This window comes from Carassius gibelio, chromosome B15, assembly GCF_023724105.1.
Source record: "Carassius gibelio isolate Cgi1373 ecotype wild population from Czech Republic chromosome B15, carGib1.2-hapl.c, whole genome shotgun sequence".
NCBI classification, from domain to species: Eukaryota; Metazoa; Chordata; class Actinopteri; order Cypriniformes; family Cyprinidae; genus Carassius; species Carassius gibelio.
The window spans coordinates 5671445-5694218 of NC_068410.1; the positions used below are offsets into that span (position 1 = coordinate 5671445).

Genomic DNA, 22774 nt, shown 5'->3' on the forward strand with positions numbered 1-22774 from the left:
TTGTGAGCTGCAGCTACGCTACACAAGAGACACACCATCAATCACGGATTGAGCTTCTAAACCAACGCTCAGAGTCTGGAGGTTTTCCCACTGGTGGTCTGAAGCCGCCCCACGCATTCAAAGACCTCGACGTCATGACTATCCTTCCCTCAGTCCTCTCTGCATGCCTGCGGAGCGCCACGTACATCCTCACTTTAAAGAAACCAAGAAATCCAGTCACTGATTAGAGCTAATGCCTTTCAGATGGTCTTCTCTGGCCCAGCCCGTCTCGTGCGCCTCATTCAGACAGACTGGTGCACGGTCAGTCCCATTGCGGGATTGCGGGAGCCCCTCCATCCAATTTCAGAGTCAGAACTGAGGGTCTTTTTCCTGAAACGTGGCACTGACTGCTTCAAATGACAGATCTAAAGTGCAATATAATTTGTGGACTTGCTATATATAAAAATGTACAGTATAGAGAAAGGCAGGACTGGAGATATGGTTCATTCTAGAATCATCTAACTGTGACGACAAATTGTACCCAGTCATTTAAAATTTTACATGAAAGCCTGATGTTACAAGTAAAAAAAAAAACATCAAACTTGCATAATGGCCCAGATAATCTAAATCTGCAAAGCTTAAAACCACAAAAGCTGAAAGAAAAAGTAATACAAGCCCAGGATAGGAAAGAGGAAAAACAAACACACATATTAATTATATAATACAGTTCAAAATTGTAGGGTCAGTAAGATTTTTAAATTAGTTTTTTTTTATTGGTTATATTTATATTATGATTTTATTACCAATTTCTGTACCAAAGCAAAATACAAAAACATGGTAATTCAAATAAATAAATAAATAAATAAAAACCAATGCCATTCTTTATACTTATTTTCAATTGTGTTTAAAATTTTTCTACAAGTAATATAAATATGAAAAACTGTAAACAAGTTTCACCCAAATTTAATTTGTCTTTTAATTAATGAAATTAAACACATTGATTTTTTGGTAAATAAAGGGGATTTGCTATTAAAATTAAAACATGGAAGAAATATTGTGTTATTTATTTTTTTTTAAAAGTTTTATACTTTTTTTTTTTCAACAGTAGTAGCAGTATCACATATATGCTACTAAATAATAGTAATATTTCTAGCACAATGCCTTTATGTAAAAATGTACTTATTTTGACGGGTTGCCATGAATACCCTTAAATTGACACTGGTTTTACTCAAATGAAATGGTAAAATGCTTGTGAAGTGACTCATAACAGTTGTGGTGATGTTGTTTATGTAGTTATGTCCTCATTGAGACGGCAGATGCTTAAAAATTACTGCAAGCGTCATGCACTTCAGTCTATGTAGTAAACAAACCCGCACGTCTCTGCCATTCATACACACAGAGACGCGCAGAACATGCAGGAATCATATTTAAACCAACTTTTGCGGCTTAACATTTACAGATACTGGTCAATATGGAGATTTGATTTTATTAGTTTATGCTAACTTTTGCAAATTCCGTGACTGTCCATATTAAAATGTACGTTTAATTTTCATGACTGGATTTTGAGATTCCGTCCGCGTTTTCTGCTTCGTGGAAATCATTATCATTTTTTAAGTACCAACTTGGTACCGAAGTATCGGGTCTTTTGACAACACTACTGTGTTATTTAAGGAAGATGTTTGCATTAATCACAAGTAGTTCCCAAATTCAAACTGCATTAAAAAAAATTAAAAGAAAAGAAAAATAAATAAAATACATACAGTATGCAATACATATATTCAAACACTTCAGTAAAAAAAAAAAAAAAAAAACCATGACTGGTTTCATAATACTAGCTGGTATCAGACTGAAATCCAAGTAAGCCATCACAGAAACATAATGCAATGTGATCATACTTGTGCAAATGAAAAATCAGAGCAGATGTAAGAAAATCCAGTCATTTATCTGTGAAATGACTGTGACTCAGGGGTCAGAGGTCAAGCAAGGTGAATAGACGTGATCGTGAAAGACTCTAAAAGCTTTGTGTAAGCCGGACTCAAACACAACAAGGGGTTTGAGAGTGACCTCGCCTAAACGCTTGGCACAAGGGCAGCAGCTGTAATTGAACATCTGGCCCTGAAAATCTCTCTGTTCGGCTCAGTGGAACGTCCCTGACCTGGAAGGACAATCCTCTCCTCTGCCCAGTCTTTGTTAACCATATCAAATTGCTTTTGCAATTAGCCCCCTGATTTCAGTCTTGATGTGTTAGCAGAATTATTCATCTTTCCCGGGGTCCCGTGGTTCATTCGGTCACCTGCTGGTCAGTTGGCCTGCGGCCTGAGCTGGGTGAAGCCAACAGGAAGTTGACTGTCTGGGTCCATCATCTCTGGCACGGAGGGAGCTAATTGAGCAGCTGTGGAGGAACAAGCAGGTCAACGGAGAGATGGAAACTTTCTAGGATACTTTGGCAGTCCATTATATCAGCTACTGTGCAATAACAAGATCTTATTCACTGTACTCAAAGAATAGGGCAAAAGGTCTTGAATTTTTATTTATTTATTTTTTTGCAGAATTCTGATGCCTGTCATTAACAAAACTTTATAAATAAGTCATATTTTGACCTTTTGAAAATCAGTTTTTAAGTTTACATTAAATTTCATAAACAATTACAAAGAAATGGTAAGTAGCACTTTAAATTAAATTCTAAATGTCAAAAGTAGAAAAATTTGAATAAATAGAAAAAAACAGTAGAAACCGTATATTCAATTTATATATATATATATATATATATATATATATATATATATATATATATATATATATATATATATATATATATATATATATATATATATATATATATATATTTTTTTTTTTTTTTTTTTTTTTTTTAATTTTTCTTTTTTTTTTACAATTTTGAAAACGTGATTCTGTCAAAATTGGCACAAAAAAAAGGAAGTTGTATTAAAATGCAATTTTTATTAAATTAATTATTAAATACTAAAAACAAAACATTCTGAAGAACACCATGTTTACCTATTGCAAGCATTGCAGACTTTTTACTTCTTTTATTTAATTTCTAAAAAGGTGTTCCCTTTATCATATAATCTTACCAAAGAAAAATAATAATTATCCAAATTTTTGGAGGAAATTCAATTTATATTAATAGTTTTCATGCAGTATTTAAATCATTGATGTACTGGTAGCATTTACAGTTATTTTAATTTTAAGCCTTTTTATAAAAATAAAAGTTAATAAATAAAAATGTTCATTTTTACAGTATAAAATTGTTATAAAATAGTATAGAACTATACAAAATTCTATAATTTATTTATTTTTTCTTATGCTCATTTATTTATTTATTTTTTTAAAGCTCTTTAAATTACCAATGTGAATGAAATTTTTATCTTGCCAATTTGCATTAGAAGGAATGGAAACCTGGCTAATGACAAAACTTTCTGCAGAAATGTGGTTCTGCCACACTGCAGGAATGGCGATTTACTGGACGTATGGGTTCTGTGTTCATGCGGTATGACAGCTGTACCATCGAAATTGGACAGTTAGCGAGAGTTTCATCTCCTCACTGGGTCTGTGGAACTCAGGCAGGCGAGGCAAGAGCATCTGCTAAACTGTTCTCTCATATTTGATAGCATAAGCGCAGAGGGGATTCGTACTTCTCAGGGTGAAGATTACACATTGACGAGCTTTGGCCTTGTAGAACCTAGCACATCAAAACAAAAGGAGCAAGGTGCGAGATGAAAGAGTGTATAATGACATGCATGCATTCATAGGAAATAATGCACACACATGACGGAATAGGAAAAAACATGAGCATTTCCATTAGATGCTAAACAAACTCTGTGGCCCGACGAATGAATCCTAAATGAGAAATCGAGTTTACAGCGGGACCATCTGGCCAGGCCAAGCCCTGTTGAAATCAGCCGTAAATTGGGCGAGCAGCATAATTGAAAGCAATGTGCACATGGGGTAAGGGAGCGCTCCTCTCTCTCGGTGTAATTTAGCTTTGTCGGAGCTGATGTTTTTGCTTGATGGACTCATTGTCAGGCAGATCTTGATAATGGATCTCTATCATGCTCTCTCTCTCTCTCTCTCTCGCTCTCTGTACCAATGGTCGGTACTATAAAAGACTATCTCCGGTGTCTAATCTTCCACAATCAGTGTGGAAAAAATAAGCAAACACAATCAACCCAAATAAATAAAAATATGCCGCTGCATCCTAAGGTCTAGACATCTGTTAGCTGCACATTATTAAACGCATGTATTTCTAAACCAGATTAGTGCTGGTGAAACTGTAGCTTCTCCACTCAATTTAAAATAGTTAAAGATGAATTGTGTCATTTATTCGCACACTTTCTTTAATAAAAGTAATTTCCAGCTTAATGTGTATAGTATAGCCATCTAAAAGAAATCTATCCAATAGTTCTTCTTAATTAGTTCATAGGTGCAAATATATGCACATGAAATTAATCTCCATATAGTGCAAAATTAATAAAACGTTTGGTTCGCAAATAAATTAAACGTTTGGTTCGCAATGGATTCTCTTCAGTGTTTGCCTTAAATCTATTAGTCCAATACAATATGGTTTTACCAACCAACCAACCAACCAATGCATAATAAATAAATTGGGAATAAATTGGTCTAATGCAAACAAGTTAATCAGTTAATTCAGACAAAAATACAAGCATTAGCAGCTCTCCAAGATCTGTCTGTCCTGTGTGTGCACAGACATTATGATCTGTAAAAATACAGCTTAATTTGCTTTGGATTATTTATTTATTTATTGTTTTTTTGTTTGTATATCAGCACATAGGATGCACCTTATCAGTGCAGCAAAATGACAACCATGTGCTTTTCTCCATAGACTATTAAAAAGGTTATTCTTCTTATATAGCAATCTCATCCGTTTTTCCATCAAAACAAAGACCACACACAATATCAATCAACCAACATCAGATGAAAAAGGCTAATCACAAATTCCCTTTTTGATTGAATTATTCATAATCTAGTTAACTTCCCTTTCAATTTCGGATAACTGGGCTCTTTCTTCATTGGAAAAACATATCTGAGGTATAGTGTCAACACAAAAAAAAAAAAATAAATCCCCATATACTGAACAAACAGTCACTAGTTACTTCCCAGTATTGTTGCAGTGCAGAGCAGATGTGGTTTGGACAGAGAAAAGAAAAGAAACAAAAGAAAGTACCTGTCTGATCAGAAAACCAACGTTCGTCATCTTGGTAAAGACGTCACCCTGTGAGCAACAGTACTACAAACAAAGCTACTATACAAAAGGTTGTTGTATATGCTTTACTGATGTATCTTATAAAGGACATCTATACAACATATAACCATACATACACAAATCCTCTGGGGCCACAATGTTGAATGCAATGGAAACATGCCAATGAAAGAACAATATTACAGCTGAGACTCTCAGAATACCCACAATCCCTGTAGAGCCGGAGTTACTTCACCTAATGCAATAACTCCCTCGCTCGTGAACGCATGCACACCAACACATACTCAGGCTTTCAACTCCTGTGCCACCCAAATCGCGTTCGCCCCAAACTCGATTTAGGCAGAAATCTGATTTCCGTCCTCTAATGTGCGCGCAGAAGTGTTTATACTTGCTCAGAGAGCAGATGCATGCGTGTTTTAGCGTGTGCTTGAGTACATCCATGTGCGCTTGTGTCTAATTGGCAGGCTGCTTAATGACAGTGTATATTGTGAAGATAAATACATGCGTACAGTGCAGCACAGGGCACAAACCCCACTGAGTCGAACAGCCAGGATGAGGAGGAGTGCTCAGAGAGCGTACCCAATGCATCTGTCCGTTTTCTTTGCACTCTTATGTCGGTTTTGCAGCTCAGCCTGCCTCTCTCACTTTCTCAGTCTTGCATGGCTGGTTCCAAAAGACGGCTGGCAACACTTTCACTCCTAGTTGTCTTGAATCATTGATGCTATTGACAAATGCAGCTCCATCAAAGCAGAAAGCAAATAGCCTCTGGCTGGGCAAAATGTCCAATTAACACAACATGTCTGAAACGTCTCGCCAACGTCGAGGCGACAGCATTTCTGACCTTCAGCCAAAGTCTTGTCAAGGAGTTTTGCTTGAGATTACCAAATGAATGCTAAACTAAAGAGAGCACACAGCCTAACTCAAGCAGAGCCGATAACATTTCAAGCTGAATTACATAAGGTACATGAGCTGATAAAGATAGTAGGTTCTGTTTGGTCTTCCTAGCTGGTCAGGTTTGCAGATTTTAGAAGAATTTTGAGAAATTATTAACTGGTCAGTCTGAGAAATTAGCCAGCAATACATGATAATACATACAGTGTGCATACATATATTGTTCAAGTTTATGAACAGTAAGATTTGTATTTTTTTTTTTTTTTTTAAGAATTCTCTTCTGCTCATTTGATCCAAAACACAGCAAAAATATTGAGAATTTTTTTTTTTACTGTTAAAAATAACTGTTTTCTATTTGAATATATTTGAAAATGACATTTATTCCTGTGATCAGATCTAGATTTTCAGCATCATTACTCTTAGTCTTCAGTGTCACATGATCCATCAGAAATCATATAATTAGATTTTTGAGCAGCTAATAAAAAAAATCTGAATGATTTCTGAAGGATCATGTGACTGGAGTAATGATGCTAAAAAAAACAGATGCTAACTAAACCATAAAAATTTTTGGTAACTTGATGCATTAAAACAACAATCTGTAATAAATAATAATATAATTGAAATAAATAAATAAATAAAAACCTACTCTACACAAAGTAAAAAAAAGAAAAAAAAGAAAAAGAAAAAAGAATAATAATAATAATAATAATAATAATAATAATAATAATAAGCATTCAAAATACTAATAAAAAGCTTTAATAGCATCTCAATGATACCAAAACAATATTATGCTGTGCACAGTATCAAAGGTAATACAAAAAAGCAAAGGAATCTCCAAAGACAAAACAATGACTTGACTGACAACTCCACACAAAGGAATGTCTTCTGTACCGACCACAGAGTGACTGAGCGCTCCGTGTAGGTACAGCAGAATGGATCCATCTGCCATGTTAAATTATTAACACACCATTAAAATTTCATCTGCGCTAAATGTCTCCCATTTCTTAATTATGAGACTTTGGGGTTCCCCATTTCCCCAGACAACCGACTTTAATTTTCATTATGATGTGCAGATCCCGCACAATAGCCTATGAACTGTAACATTCTCGGATCATGAGAGCTGTAATGAGACGACATTGAGACAGTCTTGAGAAGATCTTGTCATCAAAAAAAAAAAAAAAAAAAAAAAACCTTCCTTGTCTTCATGCATGGCAAATAAGAAATGGAGTTGTTTGTTGATTAAACTAACTCATGTTGCAGGAGTAAATGTGTCTTAACACATTACACCGAAAGAAGAAAAGGCAAAATACAAAAGCATACAGTATACTGTATTACAGAGCAACATCATCCTCTGTGTTCATCTTCTGAGCTAAATCAGTCCAGCCTTTTATAACATACAAGTCTGCTGCCCCCTGGTGGCAGAAAAACCATTCACATCCTCGAGTCGGTGTGTTATTCGAAGGCTGCCCACTAAAAGCTGTTACAGCACCAGACGCGGTTCATAGCCTCCGGCTCCGAATGCAATTCATCTGTTGAAAGATATTTCTATATAGGCAGCAGGGCCTGCGCAAACAGGCATGTTGACCAGCTGCATTTTGATAGGATTTAGAAGGTCATCAAAACAAAGACCTTTGGAAAACCACCGCACATGCTCTCCGTCTCTCTACCTCTCCCTGCACACAAAGACACATGCACTCTTTCTTTCTCAGTAGCATCAATCAAAATGGCCGCTCCAGTAGGAGAAGATAATGGCTTTATTTGTCATGCCAACCGCAGGTTTTTGGCTGTGACACCCATTAGCCGTGATGTCTTTATCAGGGAAAAGTGACAGAAGCCCAGCAAGTCCCTTCTCGTCCATGTGGAACATTGCCAGCCAATTAAGCACCACCGCTTTGCCTTCGACGAGCGCCATAACGAGGGACAGCTTGTGCATTAGCCTAACCACACTTGCGCAAAGGCTAATCACGCTAATGTGGTCCAGTAAACATGTTAGCATAGAAGTCAGAGGGACATACAACATAATTTCACTTTCCGTATGCATGTAACACCAGTGTAGAGCCGGGCCTCATTTTCAGGAGGCCAACAACAACAAAACTATGTGTTAGCAAGAAGGATCATGAATAAATTTGTCTAAAAAAAAAAAAAAAAAAAAGGACATATATTCCCTGGAATGTTTACCGGAGATTCGAGAACAAGATTGTGCTGTGGTTATTTACTCTCCCGGGGGTCTATTTCATCAAGTGTGTGGACATCAATTTGTTTAGCTTTGCTCAGGAAAAAAAAAAAAAAAAAAAAAAGCTAAGAGGCTAACGATTAGGATCTGGCGTGGTGGAGGAGAGAGAAATACAGATCATCTGACCTCTTATGGCTGAAAAGAAATTCCTTCAATCGTGTAAAGAATGCATTTCCATACAGATGGCCCCTAAGGCAAAGAGAAGGTAAAAGAGGCAAGGTTGGAGAAAAAGACGCTTAATCCTGTTACAAACTGACAGGGAGAAAGAGAAATAAACAGAGAGGAAAGACAGCATGCCAAAATTATAATCCTTTTATCTGAGATTGAGGTCTTTAAGAATTCAAAAAGCCATTAAAATGTTACAAATTCAAAAGTTAAGCTCAATTTACAACATCTGCAAAATGATCCCACAGAAAATTATTTAGGTAGGCCTCGCAACATTTTCTGTTTCACTTTAAATTGTCTTTGAAAAATGGGCTTGTGGCAAAAGTGCTATAAAATCTACCCAAAATTCAAAATATGAGGTAAAAATGACAATGCATGATTTATTCATATCACATGAGCAATTACTTTAATATTGAGAGTGATCATGATCTTATAGAACAGTTAACACTACTTGTAACTTCTCCACCGAAAATCGTTCCAAACATTACAGGTATGTTTCAAAATCATTTTCTGTGATAAGCGTAAGCCCTTCATCAGATGCATAGAGCTTAAATTTTGCTGGACCCAGAATATTCCACTAATGATCAAGATCTCAAACCTCAAACGGCTGAATGAAAATGTTACTCTTCATCTTAGCGGGACAATCTTTTCTTGGCAGCTCGAGTTTCTGACATGCATAATAAAAAGAGAGCTCTTGAGAATGACACAGTCATAAGAACATCAGGCCGGGCGGACTCATTAATCACGTTATTTTTGGATGAGTGGTGCCCATTTTTCTTGGCGGAACACAGTATGTGGTGTGAGGAGAAGTTGGCATATAGCTAGAGACCGTTAGCGTCTGTAAAGTGAGCGTGCGACGTCGTGCGTACCAGCAGCACGCAGTGCTCGGATAATTAACTCCCCATCTAACACATTAGACAACTGTTAGACTCCGCAATTAGGACAAATCAGCTTAAAACTGCAAATATGGCGGGGCGCATATGCTGCGAGGAAGTTGGGCAAGTTCTTGTAGCTCTGAGAAACAAGGGATTATTACCGCAGTTTAGAGCTTTTGGAACAGACTGTACGAAACAAATCACTTCAGTTATGTGTTTAGCCACTAGACCTTGAGCTTGTGAAATTTCCTTGAATGCTACAACACATGGGATTGCTAGGCCATTTTAGGCCTAAAATGTTGCTATTAGCTCCATAACCTGTACACAAATTTGTGATCGCCTCAGACCCCTTAAAATGACAAAATGACAATCCTTGCCTTATTGGTGTTTCTTCAACCCGCAGACATGAAAAACAATATGTGTCAATAGTGTTGACGTAGCAGCGGACTTGGCAACACTGAGTGGGAATGCCCTTTTATAAATTGTATTTATGAAAATATTTAAAAAGCTGCAAGCGAGTTTAAAAGGCCAGTACATTATACAGGCACTAATACGTTTATTTGTCACAAAAACACAGCTCACTCAGTACTGGGTGACTATGGTGGTAGAGCATTGGTAAACTGCTATAATACAGTTTATCTGAGTTAAGCAGAGAGTAAATTAAAACATCTATCTGCACGCTCTGCTGTCATGGAGCTTCAGTTACAGATTTCTCACTAAGTCCCTAGGTCCAACAACATTTACATAATTATTATCTGTTTACTGGGAGCCATTTCTTCCTGCATCCCCAGCCTGTGTTATTTATAATTCCCTGCATTTGCAGTTCCCGCTGATAGATGGCAGACGCCTGGCCATAGGCTGATCATATCTGGGGCATTTCTCACTGTTGCTCAGCTCTAAATAATGTTGATACGACAGTGGAATTGAAAGATTGTTTGTCTTCAACACTGTGTTTGTGTGTCTGTTTTTATGCCATTGGAACATTCTATTGCTCAGAGGTTGCTCTTTCATAGCCCAGGAGACTTAAAGTCAACAAGACACTTCGATCTGATGAATTTCAGAATTAAACAGAATATAAATAAAACAATGCAAAATAAATCTTTAAGGTTGCACTTATTTAAATCAAAATATGTGTGTGTTGTGCCTTGGTGAGCAATATGAGATTACAAGATAGTAGAAAAATAGGACTTTTTAAATTATTTGTATTTTGTAAAAGCATAACTTTTAAGTTTTATGTATATAACATTTTTTTTTTCTTTCATGCAATAAAACAGGAAAAAGTATTCATCCATCTATCCATCGTTCCTGGAAATCAAGACAAAAATACTGGTTAAAGAATCTCATGTTTTATAGTTAAATTAGACCATTTCTGATAATATAAATCTAATTTAAGAAACAAAGTAGAGAGCAATAAAATTAATGTAGATCATGCAAACAAGTTAAAATATTTTTGTCTTGGAAATAAAATAATGATAAATTATCGAGTTCATATTGAAAACATCATATTAAGATAATTTGAGCACAATTTCAGATGCTGTTGTGATCTCTTCTGAATCTCTACAGGAAACATGCGAGATTGACATGTTAACACACTCATTTGCGATTTCAATGTCTTTGAGAGAAAAATAAAATTGCAGAAAAGTGCAAGAACAAGTCAAGAGTTCAGAGTAAGATGGGCAGAGAGTGGGAGAGAGCATTTACATAAACCATATACAACATATGGGCTTTACAAAAACACCCCGCAAGTCCATAAGAGTATCTTTAGGGAATGCTGATAATGTCTCATATCGGTGTTATACATGGCTCATGCCTCACTCCAATATTAAAGTTCAGTACCGGCCAATGATTGATCTTCTATCCGAGGCGTTATTTACATTAGTGCCTCAATTACTCAACACATGTTGCCCCAGGGCTCAATAAAGCTCCCACGCAGCAGGAAATATCATCAGCCCACTTCCTCTAATGTAATATATGTTTCCAAACAAATGACATGCGATACGCTAAATGCCAGAGTGTGCCTTCGTTGTGATTTGCTCTATCTCTGAAATAGACTGCAATCATTTTTTTTTTTTTGAACATCTAATGTGTAATTTGCACAAATTTGATTAAAGGGCCAGAAAGTGATATGAGCGTGAGGTTATAAAATACACTCCTATGCAAACTCATGCTTTTAGGGACTTTGTTTAAACCTCTAAGCATACAAGTGTAGTAATTCACATACACAACGAGTGTGAGAGATTGACACTCTACTTGGTTGCAAGCAGTGTGAACACAATCTGTTAAAAACCTAGTGAGCAGCTATCGAGCACTGAGTTACAGGTGCATCTCAGCAAATTAGAATGTCGTGGAAAAGTTAATTTCAGTAATTCAACTCAAATTGTGAAACTCGTGTATTAAATAAGTTCAGACTGAAGTAGTTCAAGTATTTGATTCTTTTGTGATAATTTTGGCTCACATTTAACAAAACCCCACCAGTCTCAACAAATTAGAATATGGTGACATGCCAATAAACTGATCAACTCAAAACACCTGCAAAGGTTTCTGAGCCTTCAAAATTGTCTTTCAGTTTGGTTCACTAGGCTACACAATCATGGGGAAGGCTGCTGATCTTGACAGTTGTCAAGAAGACAATCATTTACACCATTCACAAGGAGGGTAAACCACAAACATTCATTGCAAAAGAAGCTGGCTGTTCACAGAGTGCTGTATCTAAGCATGTTAACAGAAAGTTGAGTGGATTGAAAAGTGTGGAATAAAAAGATGCACAACCAACCAAGCACCAACTGCAGCCTTATGAGGATTGTCAGGCAAAATTGATTCAAGAATTTGAGTGAACTCTACACAAGGAATGGACTGAGGCTTGGGTCAAAGCATCAAGAGCCACCACACACAGACGTGTTAAGGAATTTGCTGAACCACAGACAACGTCAGAGGCATCTTATCTGGGCTAAAGAGAAAAACTGGACTGTTGCCCAGTGGTCCAAAGTCGTCTTTTCAGATGAGAGCAAGTTTTGTATTTCATTTGGAAATACAAAACTTGAGGAAGGGTGGAGAAGCTCATAGCCCAAGTTGCTTGAAGTCCAGTGTTATGTTTTCACAGTCTGTGTTTTTTGAAAACCAAAGTCACTGCACCCATTTACCAAGAAATTTTGGAGCACTTCATGCTTCTTTCTGCTGACCAGCTTTTTGAAGATTTTATTTTCCAGAAGGATTTGGTACCTGTCCACACTGCCAAAAGCACCAAAAGTTGGTATAATGGCCATGGCGTTGCTGTGTTTGATTGGCCAGCAAACTCACCAGACCTGAACCCCATAGAGAATATATGGGGTATTGTCAAAAAGAAAATGAGAAACAAAAGACCAAACAATGCAGGTGAGCTGAAGGCCACTGGGCTTACATACCACCTCAGCTGTGCCACAAACTGATCACCTACATGCCAAGCCGAATTAATGCAGTAATTAAACCAAAAGGAGCCCCTACCAAGTTTTGAGTACATAGACCGTAAACAAACATACTTTACAGAAGGCCAACAATTCACTAAAAGTTTTTTTTTTTTTTTTTTTGGTCTTAAAGTATTCTAATTTATTGAGATAAATTGAATTGGTGGGTTTTTGTTAAATGTGAGCCAAAATCATAACAATTAAAAACCAAAGACTTAAACTTCATTGCAGGATTAACCAGAACTCAAGGCACAGATAAAGACAAAAAAATATATATATAAAAAAAAAAATCAAAACGATTGGCAAAACACAATACATTAATTTAATTAATACATATTCCATAACATGTCAAATTTCACTGTAAAACTATTTCACGGGGCAAATATTGATGGAAAGATTTACAGTATGACACAACAGTTTGTGTGTGTGTGTTATACTTGGAAAACCAGGCCAGAAATTGTTTCCATAATTACTTTGATTCATGCACTGATCATTTGCCTTGTTCATGATATGCATTAAGCACTGCTAAAATTTATATTAAAGTATTTTTTGTTCCAAAATATGAATTTTTTAGTGGCAAGAAAGAAAAATGTATTTGTTAAAATTGAATATTTTCTTTTTACTGGCAAAACAATCCCTTTGTGGTCAAATTTTCAAAAGCTATGATTATTGGTGCAACTCGCCAATTAGAATATGGAACAGCAACATTAAAACCAGATGACCACTGATCAGGTAAATTAATAAATAATAAATTAATAAAGTAAATGAATAAATAACATGCATTTATTTATTTTTGGGTTGTTATCTTTCCCCAGACTAATAACACTAGATCTGGAAAAGATATTGGAATAACTGACGACATGCCATTGAATTACTACACACACACTCTCACATCTCATGGTGTTCAACTCGGTGCATTAAGGGATTTCTTTCTCTGCAAAAAGACATATATATGCTGCCTTAAACTGGACCAAACTGAAGTATCGTAGAGATTTTGGAATAGCCTTCCCATTGGGAGAACATATGATGACTTAAAATGATGTATAGGTAGGAATTTCTCTAGATTTGGAAAAGATCTATGGATGCAAGTGAAGTAGTGGAGGTTCAATGGCCATACCCTGTGGTGTGTCTCAGTCTCTATGTCTTTTGCTTTAAATCTCCGGTGCAAAAACCCTCTCTGTACCTTCCAGACATTACCTGTGCCTGAAAAGAGAGGGAGAAAGAAAGGAAGAAGCAGAAAATGGTTCCTCTGAATTCTTTCCTCACACAGTAAGATTTATTGATCTGGCTGAGGTGAATATGTCACTGTAATGCATACAGGCTAATATCCCGGTCCACAATCCACAGCATTAGGGCAGGCGTGAACACATTTGGCTGGTTACGACCCTCACTAATCAATCAAAAGCACGCAGAGGGTGTTTTTGCTCGCAGAGCCCCACTTCTTGCTCATTACACCTACAAATCAAACATTACACATTCTTTACGGTACTAAATCCGCTGTTCACTCCTACCAGGACTCATAAAACTGGAAATACAGCATCAGGTTATTAGTCTGGGGAGAGATTTGGAAAAACACACATTCAACAATGAGAAGCTTACACTATCGTCTGGGTATCATATAGATGAGGAAACCAAAAAATGCACTTTGGAGCTGACAAGTGCATATTTGCTTGCGCCTCAGAGTGGATAGCCGGCAAATACACATTTCAATACAAGAGAAAGACGAGGTACCATGAATAAAATTACACTTATTCTCTATGTGTTTGTAGGGCAAAGGAAATCTGATGTACAATGTGTTTGTCTATTGTCCCCCCCAAAAAAAAAACTATATGGAAAACCTGGAATAAAGCTGGAAAATGTGAACATATCAATCCAATCATCATATCTTTGAAAGATTTGCCATGTTATTCACTCAACAACATAATAAAACTGAAAATGTACTTTCTAACACCGAGGCAGAAAGATGTAGACCATAAAACTAGGTCTCAATCTCTAAATTCACCAATATGATGGAGAGCCAGGGATGATACAACCGATTAGTTTTGGTTGAGTTTAGTAAGACCTCAAGCTGAGGCTGTTTGAGGTTGCTGTTCGGCCTCCATTAGTGGGCTCGGGTGGGCGGTGGAGGTCTGGAAGGCACATAGATGGGCGATAATGAGGGTAATCTCGCCCAACACACCCCTGGAGAGGGTCACAATCCATCTTTCCTTCTGAAAGCTGCTCTTAACTCCACAGCAACATGGTGTAGTAGATCAGATGGTAACAGGAAGCATTTCAAATGCAGAATATTTCTAGAAGGAAATGGATTCCCTGAGTGCAGATGAATGAAAGACAACTCTTTAAGGTGAAGAACCTGAGAAAACATCCGTCTAAAAATAATATCAAAAAAACGAAGCGGTGTTACACAATACCTTGTGGGTTTCAAAATCCTTGTATTGCCGGAGACCTTTCCGGAAAACCAAACCCTGATGTGACACAAATTGTATTCAAAGCACTGCTGCTACAACTTCAATAGACATGCAACAACCAAGATGCTTTACCTTAGCCAATAGAAACTAGGACACTACGTTTATCCACACTTAGCTCTATTACGCACACACACTTTCTCTGAGTTTCAGTGGCAGCTAGTCAGGCCTGTCTCCGAGGCTGATGTTTCTATGGCAGCCCATGCTAAAGTCCTTAAAGGCTTTAAGCAGCTTATAAACTTCGGAGGAAATAAACTTCAACATCCCTTCACAGATTTGGAAGCCGTTTAAATCCTACAGGGTTTGATGTACAACCCACATGCTTCTAATATCTAAACTGATTACACCGAAAACTGTGCGCACTGTAGTTTAACATCCTTTAAACGATCCGGTCCGTCTCCAATTAAATGTTTGTCATATCATTTTATCTTATTTTTATGTGTTTTACCGGTTTTCCCACATAAATAGGTTGTGTAACACGATTACAGTCAGAGCTAACCAGGATAGACGTTTCATTCCTGGTGCATGCAGCAAGTTCAGGCGAAAAGAAGTTGCTAATTGCATTTGTCGCTCCATTGTAATAGGCTTTGGGAAACCAAGCGCTCGTCTGCCTAAAAATGGCAAAAGTCCAAAATAACAAAGTTTACTGGTACTTTGGAGCTCCAGTTTATAAAACTATTTAGGTTGCATGTTTTGGGCAATGTGTCCACCTGTATACCATGTCCACTACGTCACATGTATAACTCGGGTTTGTTTTTAGGCAAATTTCAACATAAAAAAAAAATAACACGAACTAACACTTATGAGCCCTGTGCAATATCATAATGTAAACAGAACAAATATTGATACTTTAGATTAGATTACCCCAAAATGAAAAATTTGTCATCATTTACTCAACCTTTGTGTTGTTCCAAGCATATATTAATTTCTTTCTTCTGTTAAACACAACAGAAGATAGACTGAAGAATGTTGGTAATCAAAAGGTTGCTGCCAGCCACTGACTTCCAAATAAGTCAATGGCTACCAGCAACGGCCTCATTTTTGGGTGTACGTGATATCCCTTTAACATAAGTAGTTGTCTGTTTTCCACAAAAACACTGTTAATATATGAAGCAGCTATCTGTATCTATATGGTAATATTCAAATTGATTCATAAGTTGTGTGATGCAAATGAGAATCAGTTGAGTTCACTTATTTTATTTTTTTAAAGAAGACTTATGCTCACCAAGGCTATTGGGTTTACTTTAGGAAAAATATAGTAGAATAGTAATACTTTGAAATATTTTTACTATTTAAAATCTGTTTTCTATTTTATAATATTTAAAAATGTAATTTGTTCCTGTAATGCAAAACTGAATTTTCAGCATCATTACTCCAGTGTCCTTCAGAAATCATTCTAATATTTCTGCTCAAAACATTTCTTCTTGTCAATTTCTATTAATCTTTGATGAATAGAAAGTTCAAGACAACAAGATTGTGCAACAACAGTTTTTACTAATCACTTTTGGCCAACTTAATGCATCTTTGCTAAATAAAAGTATAACATTTCTTTCTCCAAGCGCTTGGACAGTTGCATACATTCTCTAACGTCATTCAATGCATCAACAGGACCTTTAAATCTACACATGAGCTTAACATTATACCTGATACTTGATCAAAGCAACATCGTGACCCTCAGTAGAAAACATCAGCCTTCACGCTTCTGTCGTGCAGCACAGCTTCATCAAAAGGAAGGAGATGAACGCTCGCTCGAACACACAGATGCAGTCGACACTGTTGAGCGGATTTAATCAAACCGAACTTCTGGCCTAAACAGATATCTGCAAGCAAAACCTTGAAAAGAACACCATATGTATAAAAGCCGCAGTCGAGAAAGTGACACGAAGGATAAACAAAGTCGATCACTTTGGAAACAGACAAATTGCTCTCCAGTGCTTCACTGGAGTGAAATAATCACCTTGTAAAGACTGTATTCATTCCTGTGTGTTTTGCACTCAGAAACGGGTATAGATTTCTTTGGCTGTCTGCATGACGCACTAAAGTATCGACTGTGTCAAACTAGAGGGTTGAAGGGGAGCACTGGATACGTCGCAAATCTACCCACTCTTCCCTTTTGCCCTCCCGCTTTGATGTTTTCAGCCCTAAAATGTTTCAGTCCGTCTGAAATATCCCCGAAATGTGATACTATCACCTTCCCCAAATCACAGCAATAATCCTTGCATCAATCTCTGGCTCAATTACGGCTTTCTGGAGAGTGGGATTACAGGAGAAGATGGCAGACTGGAGTCTAGCTGCTGACGGTGTGACAGGAGGAGACGAGGAGAGAGGAGAGGAGGAACAATGACGGATAAAAGCCCAAAAAGCCTGTCAGCCGTCAGCGGGGCAGTCATGCATGCAGGGCGCTGCAGTTGGATCCAGGCCTGGACTTCTCGAATGAGCCACTAAGAGGAGAGGTGGATGAGAGAGAGGACAGGATAGTGACAGGGTGAGGTGTTTGAGAGCACAGGGTCAAGATTTCCACAGCTCCTGAGAATAATATCCAGCACAAGGGAGCATAAAATGAGAGAGACAGGGAACTGAGAAGAAGTGACAGGGAACAGCACTGCCACACACACATCTGCCACTGAGGTAAGCCAGAAAGACAAAAGACACACACACACACACATACACACACACTAACGTTTGTTTCTGTGAATTGTGGGGACTCTCCATAGACTTCTATTACGTTTATACTGACCAAACGATATTTAATATCCTCTAACCCAACACCTACACCTTACAGGAAACACCATAACATAGCATAAACAAGTACACACACACGCCTCAAATTTTAGTTAAATATATCTCCGTGACGCTCAGTGGAACCGGTTTAAAGTGATTTCAACACTTCTGTGAAAAATCGACACTTTGCTTATCTTAGTGTATTGACAACAGAAGTGTGTTTACATCCCACTAAACATGGGTAACTGGTTTTTCTCAGGTCTTAATGTCAAAATCATTACACAATCATGTACGCAAACAATCAATAACCTTTAATATTGTCAATCAATGTGATTGGGAATCAGTATGCAAAGCTCAACAGGAGTTACATTTGTATATTTTTGATTTGAACTATTCATGTCTTAATAAAGGGCATCATTTTATTAAATAAATACTGTTAGATTATTTATTATATATAATTTATATATTGTAATTGTTAAAACTTTTATATTTTATATATATAGTGTCAATCAATAAAAACACTTGGGCTCAGTACGATTTTTCTTTAAAAAAAGTATACATTTTATTTAGCAAGGATGCATTATCTTGATCAAAAATGACATAATATATTTCTAATGTAAATAAATAAATGTTGCTTTTTTTAACTTTCTATACATGAAAAAAAAAAAAAAAAAAAACTAATTTCGACCAAAATATTAAGCAATAATAATAAATTACTTGGGGACGAAATGATCAATGGTTTCTGAAAGACATTGTGTGACATAATGCTGAAAGTTCATAATATTTTAAAATATATTAAAATAGAAAACAGTTATTTCAAATTTAATATTGTGAAATATTATTACCGATTTTTACTGTATTTTTTTTTATAAATAAATGCAGCCTTGGTGTGCTAAACCCCCAAAATTCTGAATAAAGAATAGTATGGATCTTTTTATATTATCTATATTTTAAAATATATAAAACCGCTCATTTTTTTATTCTAATATTTCACAGTATTTTTATATTTCACAATTTTATAATTAAAATGAACGCAGATTTAGAAAGTATAAAGTTCTTTCAAAACCTCAACATTCTGTACAGTATATATTATAGTATTATTAATATTACTGATTGAACCTGACTACAGTAGGACAGCAATGAAAGCAGCAATGAAAACAGCTTTTCAAGCTAACAAACTGCACTTTCTCACTTTTTATAGTGTGCGATGAATGACTGAAGCAGAATTAATTGCAGAAAAGTGTCAAAAGAAGAATAAAAGGAAGCATGAGTGATTTCAATACAGTGTTCACCTTGCAAGCTTTATAATTATGTGAAAGCACCAGAGAACCTCAAGAACAAAAACACGCTGCTATATTTTGTGTGTGATTGACAGCAGTGGGCAAGGTCAACATTGCCAGGAAGTGGCTTTTATCGTGCAGGAAAAGGATGAGCTCACACGCACACTATCACAGTGACAGATAGATGCACAAAACACAGTAAATAATCAGTGGCAGGAAGCCTGGGTGGCTCGCTCTGTTCCCTGCCATCTGAGGACCAGGGTTTGTCATTCGGCACACTGCTGCTTTCAAACCTCGAGACTCCCCAGTAAACCTCAGCAGGGGAACGTCTCCTCATGTCATCTCAAACTTTGAAAGCAGAGTGTTTCAGACACTCGGTTCAGCGTGCACGATGCTGTGGGGCGAGGAGGCAGCCCGTCGAGAGCAGAAAACCATCTCTCTTTTGGTTTCTGAGGAGACCGAGCACTTCACAGTCAGTCTGAGTTCTGGTGATTTGCCCCTTTGTGTGACCCCTCAACTTACAAACTCACACTCACATACGCAAACACACCAGAACACAGCCAGAAAAAAAGAGAAGAGCTCGGGAGAGTGTGAATTGAAAACAAGAAATGAAGCGAGATGGAACAGAAGCTGAGGTTTTTGTCATAACAGAAATTATGTTGTTCATCCACAACAACAATTGCTCCTTTCAGCCGCCACAGTCAGTGACAGACTCTTCCAGCTCAGCTGAAAAAACCGAAACCCCAACATATGTTGTTTTCTAGAAGCTTGTAGCCAATATATTTCTGGTTTTCTGATGTCTGCAACCGACATGTTAACTAGCTTAACCAAGAACACACGCACAAAGAAATGTACAATAATGTTTATTTTTTGTTTGATTTCATTGGAATAATGTCAAAAAAATGTTTTCAGTAATTAATAATTATAAAATATAGCTAAAATAATTAAAGTATAAATAGTTCAACATTCAAAGAGCTTAATTTACTGGTACATTTCACTGGAAAACAGCCTTAAACCAGTACTAACCAGATGTGAACAACATTCAAGCTGGTCAACAGAAGTTGACAGAAACAGAAAACTTTACACGCATTCAAAACACACAACGTATTTGCTCTTATATGACACCTAGATGAATTCACAGATTCAAATTCAAGATTTACCTCAGAACTCAACTGAAGATCTTGACTTTCAATTAGAGATCTTCAGATTAGGACTTTTGTCCAGGAAATGTGGCTGATGATAAAGGCTCAGTGCTGATAGTACTATGTTCATCTGTGTCGTCTGCCTCTAATTCACAGACATGTATTGGCCATAATTGCCACTTGAGGGACACTTGGTACCCAACATTTCTTCTTTCCACCGAGGTCGCATTTAAAGCCTGTGGAGTGAATGAGCCGGGCCCGGTAGGGTGGCCCTCATGCAGGAGGGCTCCATAATGGGGGCATTTATTAAACGAGGGTGTAATCACTCCATGTGTAGCCAGCTCTGAGGGGCTCTTGTGGCTGTTGGGGCAGTGGGGGGCACAGCACCCGCTTGACTTTCCAAGTCAAGTATCATTGGTGTAATGCACAGCAGGGCATCTGGGTTTACCAGAGTCAATGGCTCATTTTGGACTACTCTGAACCCGCTGAGATGAGGACAGGAACTGTGTATCTTACAATGTCCTGCAATCGTCTCAGAAACAAACACAGCTTTGATGCGGAGGAGGAGGAAAGCAGCTATAGAACCATGAATGAATCAAAGACACAGTATTTTCCTCTTGCTTAAAGAAAAAATACAAAATTAAAATTGGCTGTAAAATAAAACTATAAAAATTACCACATAGCCCAAACAATGTAATTTGGATCATATTTTCTCTAGTTTCTAGTTATGTTTGTGGCTTAAGAGGACAAAGTGACCTTGGCATCTACCCGATCATATACATTTCTACCAAATGTAAGACGAATTCGCACCAAAATATCAGTTTGATTGGCTGCACAGACATTCATGCACTGTAAAAAAATGAATCAAGGGTCTTGTAATTTTCATTAAAAAATATTATTGTGATAATTAAAAATAATGTGTGGATTTCATTAAAGAAATTGTGATTCAGTGTTTTATAGAAAATGTTAGGGACTTTTTAACTAATAAAACCAAGAGATGTGTTTTCCTCTTTTTTTTTTTTTTTTTTTTTTTTTTAAGGAGACTACTTTTATGTTTTTGAGTGAAGGGAAGCATCAAATGTTTAATGTTCAGTTATGTTTGACATTTGTAAGGGTTTCTGTTACATTGAAGTTTCCATTGCACTGGGCAGAAGAGCAGAGCTTGTGGTTATGGATACTACTCCTCTAATGCAGTAAACCTTGTTTAATGAGCAGTAGCTTTCCTAGTGCTAGTGCAGTACTTTCCATTATTTCTCAAGTATTTTCTTACTTGAGCTGTTTGGTTGTATACAGTCTTGTAAATGTATAAAATAACAAAATACAAACAGACCTCACTTAAATTCACAGAGAATCAACTTAGAATAAATGAGCACATTTCCCTAATTATGTTAAATTCATTGTGTCGTAGATTAATTTAGGAGATTTCACATGATTTATTCAGGTAGATTCTTAATTTTTTTTTTTTTTTAAATCCAGCCTGAAAAAACTCAAAAATCTTATGTGCAATAATGTCACCTTCATTTTTAAATTAGCTCATTACATTTTTTAAAGTGTCCCATCATATTATTTCATGTATTTTATTTAAATTTGTTTTGATATAATATGTACAAATATATAGTTAGTTGCATTTTATTTATCACATTTAGCACCTAGTCAGCTAGTTGTCAAAGCAACATTTCCATTTTCTTCTAATTTTTGATCTAATATTTATATTCAGCTTTATTTCAATGAACAAAAATGCTTAAATCAATTTTAGTCAACACCAAGAACCTGGATCAAACCAGAAGATCTTTAGCTTGCATACGACTTTATAAAACATTAACAAATACCTCATGAGCAGTTTCCACGAAAAACTAACTTTCACAGCAACTGTTACCGGCACTGAAATATTAAGATTCCTGGTCAATGAACCTGAGATGGGCTTTATTTACTTGTTTTAGGTTTTATCTACATTATTCAAACATCCATAACCCTGGCATGCACACTCTCCAACACCTTCCAGTGTCTTTAACTCAGTAACCAGACCTGTCAAGGTGATGAAACCGGGATAAAAGATGACTATAATATCGACTGCACAACACTTTTGGATGCTTCTACTGTGAAATAAGGTCAGTCAACCAATGTAATGCTTTTATGATGTAAGCTAAGCATAATCAGCGTGCCTACTCTGAGGCAGAAGAGAGATAAGCTCATCATTTATATTTGGAAGAAAGGAGAGAAGAACTGTACGAAAAGTACAACTTTAAACAATGATTTATTTTTGGCTAACATTGACATGTATAGTAGCAGCTTGCTAGCAGATACTTTACACATGGCTTGTTTTCAAAGCAACCTATATTTAAAA

General features: G+C 36.6%; 1 protein-coding gene and 1 long non-coding RNA gene across 3 annotated transcripts in view; both read right to left on the bottom strand.

The window, feature by feature from the left end:
- The window catches only part of LOC127972426 (roundabout homolog 2), a 369417-nt gene that overhangs the window by 226251 nt on the left and 120392 nt on the right, over positions 1-22774 (bottom strand). The window lies entirely within an intron of this gene.
- On the bottom strand, positions 14077-15357 carry LOC127972427 (uncharacterized). The gene is made up of 2 exons (XR_008157091.1): positions 15234-15357; positions 14077-15132 (listed from the first exon to the last, which is right to left on the bottom strand). It is a non-coding gene; the product is annotated as an uncharacterized LOC127972427 (long non-coding RNA).